Consider the following 9,334-nt stretch of genomic DNA (forward strand, 5'->3'; position numbering starts at 1 on the left):
TAGAAGTGGGTTCGTGGTTTGGTGATGGAAAAACAAAAACGGCAACAGCCCATCTTCCACAGGCTGCTCCGTTCTCAGTTCTATGCTGCTGACAGAGCATCACCTGTTCCGTTGCCCGGAAGAAGGCCATCCATGGCTACAATATGCAAATGAGGGCCTCTTCCCCGCAACCCCAGGGTTCAGTCTCCCACCGAAACCCCAAACACCCATTACTTTATTCTATTGTTGAACCCAATTAAGGAAGCCCCAGCAAGCTGGAGCATACAAAAATTGCCACAAAACTCAGTTTTGCTCCTCTCCACGGAAATCTTTAGTAAAAGGCGAAAGATTTTTACGTTCTGAAAAGAAGCCAGAGTATACTGGGCAAGGGCCTCCTCCTGACCTACCACCATGGCAGCAGCCCTCACTTGGCCCGGGGAGAGCACCTAGAAGTGGGTTCGTGGTTTGGTGATGGAAAAACAAAAACGGCAACAGCCCATCTTCCACAGGATGCTCCGTTCTCAGTTCTATGCTGCTGACAGAGCATCACCTGTTCCGTTGCCCGGAAGAAGGCCATCCATGGCTACAATATGCAAATGAGGGCCTTTTCCCAGGAACCCCAGGGTTCAGTCTCCCACCGAAACCCCACCCATCCATTCCTTTATTCTGTTGTTGAACCCAATTAAGAAAGCCCCAGCAAGCTGGAGCATGCAAAAATTGCCACAAAACTCAGTTTTGCTCTTCTCCACGGAAATCTTTAGTAAAAGGCGAAAGATTTTTACGTTCTGAAGAGAAGCCAGAGTATACTGGGCAAGGGCCTCCTCCTGACCTACCACCATGGCAGCAGCCCTCACTTGGCCCGGGGACAGCACCTAGAAGTGGGTTCGTGGTTTGGTGATGGAAAAACAAAAACGGCAACAGCCCATCTTCCACAGGCTGCTCCGTTCTCAGTTCTATGCTGCTGACAGAGCATCACCTGTTCCGTTGCCCGGAAGAAGGCCATCCATGGCTACAATATGCAAATGAGGGCCTCTTCCCAGCAACCCCAGGGTTCAGTCTCCCACCAAAACCCCACCCACCCATTACTTTATTCTGTTGTTGAACCCAATTAAGGAAGCCCCAGCAAGCTGGAGCATGCAAAAATTGCAACAAAACTCAGTTTTGCTCCTCTCCACGGAAATCTTTAGTAAAAGGCGAAAGATTTTTACGTTCTGAAGAGAAGCCAGAGTATACTGTGCAAAGGCCTCCTCCTGACCTACCACCATGGCAGCAGCCCTCACTTGGCCCGGGAAGAGCACCTAGAAGTGGGTTCGTGGTTTGGTGATGGAAAAACAAAAACGGCAACAGCCCATCTTCCACAGGCTGCTCCGTTCTCAGTTCTATGCTGCTGACAGAGCATCACCTGTTCCGTTGCCCGGAAGAAGGCCATCCATGGATACAATATGCAAATGAGGGCCTCTTCCCAGCAACCCCAGGGTTCAGTCTTCCACCGAAACCCCACCCACCCATTACTTTATTCTGTTGTTGAACCCAATTAACGAAGCCCCAGCAAGCTAGAGCATGCAAAAATTGCCTCAAAACTCAGTTTTCCTCCTCTCCACGGAAATCTTTAGTAAAAGGCGAAAGATTTTTACGTTCTGAAGAGAAGCCAGAGTATCCTGGGCAAGGGCCTCCTCCTGACCTACCACCATGGCAGCAGCCCTCACTTGGCCCGGGGAGAGCACCTAGAAGTGGGTTCGTGGTATGGTGATGGAAAAACAAAAACAGCAACAGCCCATCTTCCACAGGATGCTCCGTTCTCAGTTCTATGCTGCTGACAGAGCATCACCTGTTCCGTTGCCCGGAAGAAGGCCATCCATGGCTACAATATGCAAATGAGGGCCTCTTCCCAGCAACCCCAGGGTTCAGTCTCCCACCGAAACCCCACCCACCCATTATTTTATTCTGTTGTTGAACCCAATTAAGGAAGCCCCAGCAAGTTGGAGCATGCAAAAATTGCCACAAAACTCAGTTTTGCTCCTCTCCACGGAAATCTTTAGTAAAAGGCGAAAGATTTTTACGTTCTGAAGAGAAGCCAGAGTATACTGGGCAAGGGCCTCCTCCTGACCTACCACCATGGCAGCAGCCCTCACTTGGCCCGGGGACAGCACCTAGAAGTGGGTTCGTGGTTTGGTGATGGAAAAACAAAAACGGCAACAGCCCATCTTCCACAGGCTGCTCTGTTCTCAGTTCTATGCTGCTGACAGAGCATCACCTGTTCCGTTGCCCGGAAGAAGGCCATCCATGGCTACAATATGCAAATGAGGGCCTCTTCCCCGCAACCCCAGGGTTCAGTCTCCCACCGAAACCCCAAACACCCATTACTTTATTCTATTGTTGAACCCAATTAAGGAAGCCCTAGCAAGCTGGAGCATGCAAAAATTGCCACAAAACTCAGTTTTGCTCCTCTCCACGGAAATCTTTAGTAAAAGGCGAAAGATTTTTACGTTCTGAAGAGAAGCTAGAGTATACTGGGCAAGGGCCTCCTCCTGACCTACCACCATGGCAGCAGCCCTCACTTGGCCCGGGGAGAGCACCTAGAAGTGGGTTCGTGGTATGGTGATGGAAAAACAAAAACGGCAACAGCCCATCTTCCACAGGATGCTCCGTTCTCAGTTTTATGCTGCTGACAGAGCATCACCTGTTCCGTTGCCCGGAAGAAGACCATCCATGGCTACAATATGCAAATGAGGGCCTCTTCCCAGCAACCCCAGGGTTCAGTCTCCCACCAAAACCCCACCCACCCATTACTTTATTCTGTTGTTGAACCCAATTAAGGAAGCCCCAGCAAGCTGGAGCATGCAAAAATTGCAACAAAACTCAGTTTTGCTCCTCTCCACGGAAATCTTTAGTAAAAGGCGAAAGATTTTTACTTTCTGAAGAGAAGCCAGAGTATACTGTGCAAAGGCCTCCTCCTGACCTACCACCATGGCAGCAGCCCTCACTTGGCCCGGGGAGAGCACCTAGAAGTGGGTTCGTGGTTTGGTGATGGAAAAACAAAAACGACAACAGCCCATCTTCCACAGGCTGCTCCGTTCTCAGTTCTATGCTGCTGACAGAGCATCACCTGTTCCGTTGCCCGGAAGAAGGCCATCCATGGCTACAATATGCAAATGAGGGCCTCTTCCCAGCAACCCCAGGGTTCAGTCTCCCACCGAAACCCCACCCACCCATTCCTTTATTCTGTTGTTGAACCCAATTAAGGAAGCCCCAGCAAGCTGGAGCATGCAAAAATTGCCACAAAACTCAGTTTTGCTCCTCTCCACGGAAATCTTTAGTAAAAGGCGAAAGAATTTTACGTTCTGAAGAGAAGCTAGAATATAGTGGGCAAGGGCCTCCTCCTGACCTACCACCATGGCAGCAGCCCTCACTTGGCCCGGGGAGAGCACTTAGAAGTGGGTTCGTGGTTTGGTGATGGAAAAACAAAAACGGCAACAGCCCATCTTCCACAGGCTGCTCCGTTCTCAGTTCTATGCTGCTGACAGAACATCACCTGTTCCGTTGCCCGGAAGAAGGCCATCCATGGCTAAAATATGCAAATGAGGGCCTCTTTCTAGCAACCCCAGTGTTCAGTCTCCCACCGAAACCCCACCCACCCATTACTTTATTCTGTTGTTGAACCCAATTAAGGAAGCCCCAGCAAGCTGGAGCATGCAAAAATTGCAACAAAACTCAGTTTTGCTCCTCTCCACGGAAATCTTTAGTAAAAGGCGAAAGATTTTTACGTTCTGAAGAGAAGCCAGAGTATACTGTGCAAAGGCCTCCTCCTGACCTACCACCATGGCAGCAGCCCTCACTTGGCCCGGGGAGAGCACCTAGAAGTGGGTTCGTGGTTTGGTGATGGAAAAACAAAAACGGCAACAGCCCATCTTCCACAGGCTGCTCCGTTCTCAGTTCTATGCTGCTGACAGAGCATCACCTGTTCCGTTGCCCGGAAGAAGGCCATCCATGACTACAATATGCAAATGAGGGCCTCTTCCCAGCAACCCCAAGGTTCAGTCTCCCACCGAAACCCCACCCACCCATTCCTTTATTCTGTTGTTGAACCCAATTAAGGAAGCCCCAGCAAGCTGGAGCATGCAAAAATTGCCACAAAACTCAGTTTTGCTCCTCTCCACGGAAATCTTTAGTAAAAGGCGAAAGAATTTTACGTTCTGAAGAGAAGCTAGAATATACTGGGCAAGGGCCTCCTCCTGACCTACCACCATGGCAGCAGCCCTCACTTGGCCCGGGGAGAGCACTTAGAAGTGGGTTCGTGGTTTGGTGATGGAAAAACAAAAACGGCAACAGCCCATCTTCCACAGGCTGCTCCGTTCTCAGTTCTATGCTGCTGACAGAACATCACCTGTACCGTTGCCCGGAAGAAGGCCATCCATGGCTAAAATATGCAAACGAGGGCCTCTTTCCAGCAACCCCAGGGTTCAGTCTCCCACCGAAACCCCACCCACCCATTACTTTATTCTGTTGTTGAACCCAATTAAGGAAGCCCCAGCAAGCTGGAGCATGCAAAAATTGCAACAAAACTCAGTTTTGCTCCTCTCCACGGAAATCTTTAGTAAAAGGCGAAAGATTTTTACGTTCTGAAGAGAAGCCAGAGTATACTGTGCAAAGGCCTCCTCCTGACCTACCACCATGGCAGCAGCCCTCACTTGGCCCGGGGAGAGCACCTAGAAGTGGGTTCGTGGTTTGGTGATGGAAAAACAAAAACGGCAACAGCCCATCTTCCACAGGCTGCTCCGTTCTCAGTTCTATGCTGCTGACAGAACATCACCTGTTCCGTTGCCCGGAAGAAGGCCAACCATGGCTACAATATGCAAATGAGGGCCTCTTCCCAGCAACCCCAGGGTTCAGTCTCCCACCGAAACCCCACCCACCCATTACTTTATTCTGTTGTTGAACCCAATTAAGGAAGCCCCAGCAAGCTGGAGCATGCAAAAATTGCCACAAAACTCAGTTTTGCTCCTCTCCACGGAAATCTTTAGGAAAAGGCGAAAGATTTTTACTTTCTGAAGAGAAGCCAGAATATACTGTGCAAAGGCCTCCTCCTGACCTACCACCATGGCAGCAGCCCTCACTTGGCCCGGGGAGAGCACCTAGAAGTGGGTTCGTGGTTTGGTGATGGAAAAACAAAAACGGCAACAGCCCATCTTCCACAGGCTGCTCCGTTCTCAGTTCTATGCTGCTGACAGAGCATCACCTGTTCCGTTGCCCGGAAGAAGGCCATCCATGGCTACAATATGCAAATGAGGGCCTCTTCCCAGCAACCCCAGGGTTCAGTCTCCCACCGAAACCCCACCCACCCATTCCTTTATTCTGTTGTTGAACCCAATTAAGGAAGCCCCAGCAAGCTGGAGCATGCAAAAATTGCCACAAAACTCAGTTTTGCTCCTCTCCACGGAAATCTTTAGTAAAAGGCGAAAGAATTTTACGTTCTGAAGAGAAGCTAGAATATACTGGGCAAGGGCCTCCTCCTGACCTACCACCATGGCAGCAGCCCTCACTTGGCCCGGGGAGAGCACTTAGAAGTGGGTTCGTGGTTTGGTGATGGAAAAACAAAAACGGCAACAGCCCATCTTCCACAGGCTGCTCCGTTCTCAGTTCTATGCTGCTGACAGAACATCACCTGTTCCATTGCCCGGAAGAAGGCCATCCATGGCTAAAATATGCAAATGAGGGCCTCTTTCCAGCAACCCCAGGGTTCAGTCTCCCACCGAAACCCCACCCACCCATTACTTTATTCTGTTGTTGAACCCAATTAAGGAAGCCCCAGCAAGCTGGAGCATGCAAAAATTGCAACAAAACTCAGTTTTGCTCCTCTCCACGGAAATCTTTAGTAAAAGGCGAAAGATTTTTACGTTCTGAAGAGAAGCCAGAGTATACTGTGCAAAGGCCTCCTCCTGACCTACCACCATGGCAGCAGCCCTCACTTGGCCCGGGGAGAGCACCTAGAAGTGGGTTCGTGGTTTGGTGATGGAAAAACAAAAACGGCAACAGCCCATCTTCCACAGGCTGCTCCGTTCTCAGTTCTATGCTGCTGACAGAGCATGACCTGTTCCGTTGCCCGGAAGAAGGCCATCCATGGCTACAATATGCAAATGAGGGCCTCTTCCCCGCAACCCCAGGGTCCAGTCTCCCACCGAAACCCCAAACACCCATTACTTTATTCTATTGTTGAACCCAATTAAGGAAGCTCCAGCAAGTTGGAGCATGCAAAAATTGCCACAAAACTCAGTTTTGCTCCTCTCCATGGAAATCTTTAGTAAAAAGCGAAAGATTTTTACGTTCTGAAGAGAAGCCAGAGTATACTGGGCAAGGGCCTCCTCCTGACCTACCACCATGGCAGCAGCCCTCACTTGGCCCGGGGAGAGCACCTAGAAGTGGGTTCGTGGTATGGTGATGGAAAAACAAAAACAGCAACAGCCCATCGTCCACAGGATGCTCCGTTCTCAGTTCTATGCTGCTGACAGAGCATCACCTGTTCCGTTGCCCGGAAGAAGGCCATCCATGGCTACAATATGCAAATGAGGGCCTCTTCCCAGCAACCCCAGGGTTCAGTCTCCCACCGAAACCCCACCCACCCATTACTTTATTCTGTTGTTGAACTCAATTAAGGAAGCCCCAGCAAGTTGGAGCATGCAAAAATTACCACAAAACTCAGTTTTGCTCCTCTCCACGGAAATCTTTAATAAAAGTCGAAAGATTTTTACGTTCTGAAGAGAAGCCAGAGTATACTGGGCAAGGGCCTCCTCCTGACCTACCACCATGGCAGCAGCCCTCACTTGGCCCGGGGAGAGCACCTAGAAGTGGGTTCGTGGTTTGGTGATGGAAAAACAAAAACGGCAACAGCCCATCTTCCACAGGCTGCTCCGTTCTCAGTTCTATGCTGCTGACAGAGCATCACCTGTTCCGTTGCCCGGAAGAAGGCCATCCATGGCTACAATATGCAAATGAGGGCCTCTTCCCCGCAACCCCAGGGTTCAGTCTCCCACCGAAACCCCAAACACCCATTACTTTATTCTATTGTTGAACCCAATTAAGGAAGCCCCAGCAAGCTGGAGCATGCAAAAATTGCCACAAAACTCAGTTTTGCTCCTCTCCACGGAAATCTTTAGTAAAAGGCGAAAGATTTTTACGTTCTGAAGAGAAGCCAGAGTATACTGGGCAAGGGCCTCCTCCTGACCTACCACCATGGCAGCAGCCCTCACTTGGCCCGGGGAGAGCACCTAGAAGTGGGTTCGTGGTTTGGTGATGGAAAAACAAAAACGGCAACAGCCCATCTTCCACAGGATGCTCCGTTCTCAGTTCTATGCTGCTGACAGAGCATCACCTGTTCCGTTGCCCGGAAGAAGGCCATCCATGGCTACAATATGCAAATGAGGGCCTTTTCCCAGGAACTCCAGGGTTCCGTCTCCCACCGAAACCCCACCCATCCATTCCTTTATTCTGTTGTTGAACCCAATTAAGAAAGCCTCAGCAAGCTGGAGCATGCAAAAATTGCCACAAAACTCAGTTTTGCTCCTCTCCACGGAAATCTTTAGTAAAAGGCGAAAGATTTTTACGTTCTGAAGAGAAGCCAGAGTATACTGGGCAAGGGCCTCCTCCTGACCTACCACCATGGCAGCAGCCCTCACTTGGCCCGGGGAGAGCACCTAGAAGTGGGTTCGTGGTATGGTGATGGAAAAACAAAAACGGCAACAGCCCATCTTCCACAGGATGCTCCGTTCTCAGTTCTATGCTGCTGACAGAGCATCACCTGTTCCGTTGCCCGGAAGAAGACCATCCATGGCTACAATATGCAAATGAGGGCCTCTTCCCAGCAACCCCAGGGTTCAGTCTCCCACCAAAACCCCACCCACCCATTACTTTATTCTGTTGTTGAACCCAATTAAGGAAGCCCCAGCAAGCTGGAGCATGCAAAAATTGCAACAAAACTCAGTTTTGCTCCTCTCCACGGTAATCTTTAGTAAAAGGCGAAAGATTTTTACGTTCTGAAGAGAAGCCAGAGTATACTGTGCAAAGGCCTCCTCCTGACCTACCACCATGGCAGCAGCCCTCACTTGGCCCGAGAAGAGCACCTAGAAGTGGGTTCGTGGTTTGGTGATGGAAAAAGAAAAACGGCAACAGCCCATCTTCCACAGGCTGCTCCGTTCTCAGTTCTATGCTGCTGACAGAGCATCACCTGTTCCGTTGCCCGGAAGAAGGCCATCCATGGCTACAATATGCAAATGAGGGCCTCTTCCCAGCAACCCCAGGGTTCAGTCTCCCACCGAAACCCCACCCACCCATTACTTTATTCTGTTGTTGAACCCAATTAACGAAGCCCCAGCAAGTTAGAGCATGCAAAAATTGCCTCAAAACTCAGTTTTCCTCCTCTCCACGGAAATCTTTAGTAAAAGGCGAAAGATTTTTACGTTTTGAAGAGAAGCCAGAGTATACTGGGCAAGGGCCTCCTCCTGACCTACCACCATGGCAGCAGCCCTCACTTGGCCCGGGGAGAGCACCTAGAAGTGGGTTCGTGGTATGGTGATGGAAAAACAAAAACGGCAACAGCCCATCTTCCACAGGATGCTCCGTTCTCAGTTCTATGCTGCTGACAGAGCATCACCTGTTCCGTTGCCCGGAAGAAGGCCATCCATGGCTACAATATGCAAATGAGGGCCTCTTCCCCTCAACCCCAGGGTTCAGTCTCCCACCGAAACCCCAAACACCCATTACTTTATTCTATTGTTGAACCCAATTAAGGAAGCCCCAGCAAGCTGGAGCATGCAAAAATTGCCACAAAACTCAGTTTTGCTCCTCTCCACGGAAATCTTTAGTAAAAGGCGAAAGATTTTTACGTTCCGAAAAAAATCCAGAGTATACTGGGCAAGGGCCTCCTCCTGACCTACCACCATGGCAGCAGCCCTCACTTGGCCCGGGGAGAGCACCTAGAAGTGGGTTCGTGGTTTGGTGATGGAAAAACAAAAACGGCAACAGCCCATCTTCCACAGGTTGCTCCGTTCTCAGTTCTATGCTGCTGACAAAGCATCACCTGTTCCGTTGCCCGGAAGAAGGCCATCCATGGCTACAATATGCAAATGAGGGCCTTTTCCCAGGAACCCCAGGGTTCAGTCTCCCACCGAAACCACACCCATCCATTCCTTTATTCTGTTGTTGAACCCAATTAAGAAAGCCCCAGCAAGCTGGAGCATGCAAAAATTGCCACAAAACTCAGTTTTGCTCCTCTCCACGGGAATCTTTAGTAAAAGGCGAAAGATTTTTACGTTCTGAAGAGAAGCCAGAGTATACTGTGCAAAGGCCTCCTCCTGACCTACCA

At 50.2% G+C, this 9,334-nt stretch overlaps 22 non-coding genes across 22 annotated transcripts; all 22 read right to left on the reverse strand.

Moving 5' to 3' along the window:
- Nucleotides 1–242: 242 nt before the first annotated feature.
- On the reverse strand, nt 243–358 carry LOC138640063 (U5 spliceosomal RNA). Its single transcript, XR_011313584.1, has one exon. It is a non-coding gene; the product is annotated as a U5 spliceosomal RNA (small nuclear RNA).
- Nucleotides 359–668: 310 nt separating this feature from the next.
- On the reverse strand, nt 669–784 carry LOC138639436 (U5 spliceosomal RNA). Its single transcript, XR_011313021.1, has one exon. It is a non-coding gene; the product is annotated as a U5 spliceosomal RNA (small nuclear RNA).
- A 310-nt stretch (nt 785–1,094) lies between these two features.
- Nucleotides 1,095–1,210, reverse strand: LOC138639264 (U5 spliceosomal RNA). The gene has a single exon (XR_011312855.1). It is a non-coding gene; the product is annotated as a U5 spliceosomal RNA (small nuclear RNA).
- A 310-nt stretch (nt 1,211–1,520) lies between these two features.
- On the reverse strand, nt 1,521–1,636 carry LOC138639448 (U5 spliceosomal RNA). The gene has a single exon (XR_011313033.1). It is a non-coding gene; the product is annotated as a U5 spliceosomal RNA (small nuclear RNA).
- Nucleotides 1,637–1,946: 310 nt separating this feature from the next.
- Nucleotides 1,947–2,062, reverse strand: LOC138639136 (U5 spliceosomal RNA). The gene has a single exon (XR_011312734.1). It is a non-coding gene; the product is annotated as a U5 spliceosomal RNA (small nuclear RNA).
- A 310-nt stretch (nt 2,063–2,372) lies between these two features.
- Nucleotides 2,373–2,488, reverse strand: LOC138639475 (U5 spliceosomal RNA). Its single transcript, XR_011313058.1, has one exon. It is a non-coding gene; the product is annotated as a U5 spliceosomal RNA (small nuclear RNA).
- A 310-nt stretch (nt 2,489–2,798) lies between these two features.
- Nucleotides 2,799–2,914, reverse strand: LOC138640122 (U5 spliceosomal RNA). The gene has a single exon (XR_011313639.1). It is a non-coding gene; the product is annotated as a U5 spliceosomal RNA (small nuclear RNA).
- A 310-nt stretch (nt 2,915–3,224) lies between these two features.
- Nucleotides 3,225–3,340, reverse strand: LOC138639688 (U5 spliceosomal RNA). The gene has a single exon (XR_011313259.1). It is a non-coding gene; the product is annotated as a U5 spliceosomal RNA (small nuclear RNA).
- Nucleotides 3,341–3,650: 310 nt separating this feature from the next.
- On the reverse strand, nt 3,651–3,766 carry LOC138639276 (U5 spliceosomal RNA). Its single transcript, XR_011312866.1, has one exon. It is a non-coding gene; the product is annotated as a U5 spliceosomal RNA (small nuclear RNA).
- A 310-nt stretch (nt 3,767–4,076) lies between these two features.
- LOC138639689 (U5 spliceosomal RNA) lies at nt 4,077–4,192 on the reverse strand. The gene has a single exon (XR_011313260.1). It is a non-coding gene; the product is annotated as a U5 spliceosomal RNA (small nuclear RNA).
- A 310-nt stretch (nt 4,193–4,502) lies between these two features.
- On the reverse strand, nt 4,503–4,618 carry LOC138639288 (U5 spliceosomal RNA). The gene has a single exon (XR_011312877.1). It is a non-coding gene; the product is annotated as a U5 spliceosomal RNA (small nuclear RNA).
- A 310-nt stretch (nt 4,619–4,928) lies between these two features.
- On the reverse strand, nt 4,929–5,044 carry LOC138639651 (U5 spliceosomal RNA). Its single transcript, XR_011313224.1, has one exon. It is a non-coding gene; the product is annotated as a U5 spliceosomal RNA (small nuclear RNA).
- A 310-nt stretch (nt 5,045–5,354) lies between these two features.
- Nucleotides 5,355–5,470, reverse strand: LOC138639690 (U5 spliceosomal RNA). Its single transcript, XR_011313261.1, has one exon. It is a non-coding gene; the product is annotated as a U5 spliceosomal RNA (small nuclear RNA).
- A 310-nt stretch (nt 5,471–5,780) lies between these two features.
- LOC138639299 (U5 spliceosomal RNA) lies at nt 5,781–5,896 on the reverse strand. The gene has a single exon (XR_011312888.1). It is a non-coding gene; the product is annotated as a U5 spliceosomal RNA (small nuclear RNA).
- Nucleotides 5,897–6,206: 310 nt separating this feature from the next.
- LOC138639527 (U5 spliceosomal RNA) lies at nt 6,207–6,322 on the reverse strand. Its single transcript, XR_011313107.1, has one exon. It is a non-coding gene; the product is annotated as a U5 spliceosomal RNA (small nuclear RNA).
- A 310-nt stretch (nt 6,323–6,632) lies between these two features.
- On the reverse strand, nt 6,633–6,748 carry LOC138639648 (U5 spliceosomal RNA). Its single transcript, XR_011313222.1, has one exon. It is a non-coding gene; the product is annotated as a U5 spliceosomal RNA (small nuclear RNA).
- Nucleotides 6,749–7,058: 310 nt separating this feature from the next.
- Nucleotides 7,059–7,174, reverse strand: LOC138639761 (U5 spliceosomal RNA). The gene has a single exon (XR_011313329.1). It is a non-coding gene; the product is annotated as a U5 spliceosomal RNA (small nuclear RNA).
- A 310-nt stretch (nt 7,175–7,484) lies between these two features.
- Nucleotides 7,485–7,600, reverse strand: LOC138639268 (U5 spliceosomal RNA). Its single transcript, XR_011312858.1, has one exon. It is a non-coding gene; the product is annotated as a U5 spliceosomal RNA (small nuclear RNA).
- A 310-nt stretch (nt 7,601–7,910) lies between these two features.
- On the reverse strand, nt 7,911–8,026 carry LOC138639312 (U5 spliceosomal RNA). Its single transcript, XR_011312900.1, has one exon. It is a non-coding gene; the product is annotated as a U5 spliceosomal RNA (small nuclear RNA).
- A 310-nt stretch (nt 8,027–8,336) lies between these two features.
- On the reverse strand, nt 8,337–8,452 carry LOC138639297 (U5 spliceosomal RNA). Its single transcript, XR_011312886.1, has one exon. It is a non-coding gene; the product is annotated as a U5 spliceosomal RNA (small nuclear RNA).
- A 310-nt stretch (nt 8,453–8,762) lies between these two features.
- LOC138639718 (U5 spliceosomal RNA) lies at nt 8,763–8,878 on the reverse strand. The gene has a single exon (XR_011313288.1). It is a non-coding gene; the product is annotated as a U5 spliceosomal RNA (small nuclear RNA).
- Nucleotides 8,879–9,188: 310 nt separating this feature from the next.
- On the reverse strand, nt 9,189–9,304 carry LOC138639399 (U5 spliceosomal RNA). The gene has a single exon (XR_011312984.1). It is a non-coding gene; the product is annotated as a U5 spliceosomal RNA (small nuclear RNA).
- Nucleotides 9,305–9,334: the final 30 nt, after the last annotated feature.

This window comes from Ranitomeya imitator, chromosome 5 (assembly GCF_032444005.1).
Source record: "Ranitomeya imitator isolate aRanImi1 chromosome 5, aRanImi1.pri, whole genome shotgun sequence".
Classification (NCBI taxonomy): Eukaryota; Metazoa; Chordata; class Amphibia; order Anura; family Dendrobatidae; genus Ranitomeya; species Ranitomeya imitator.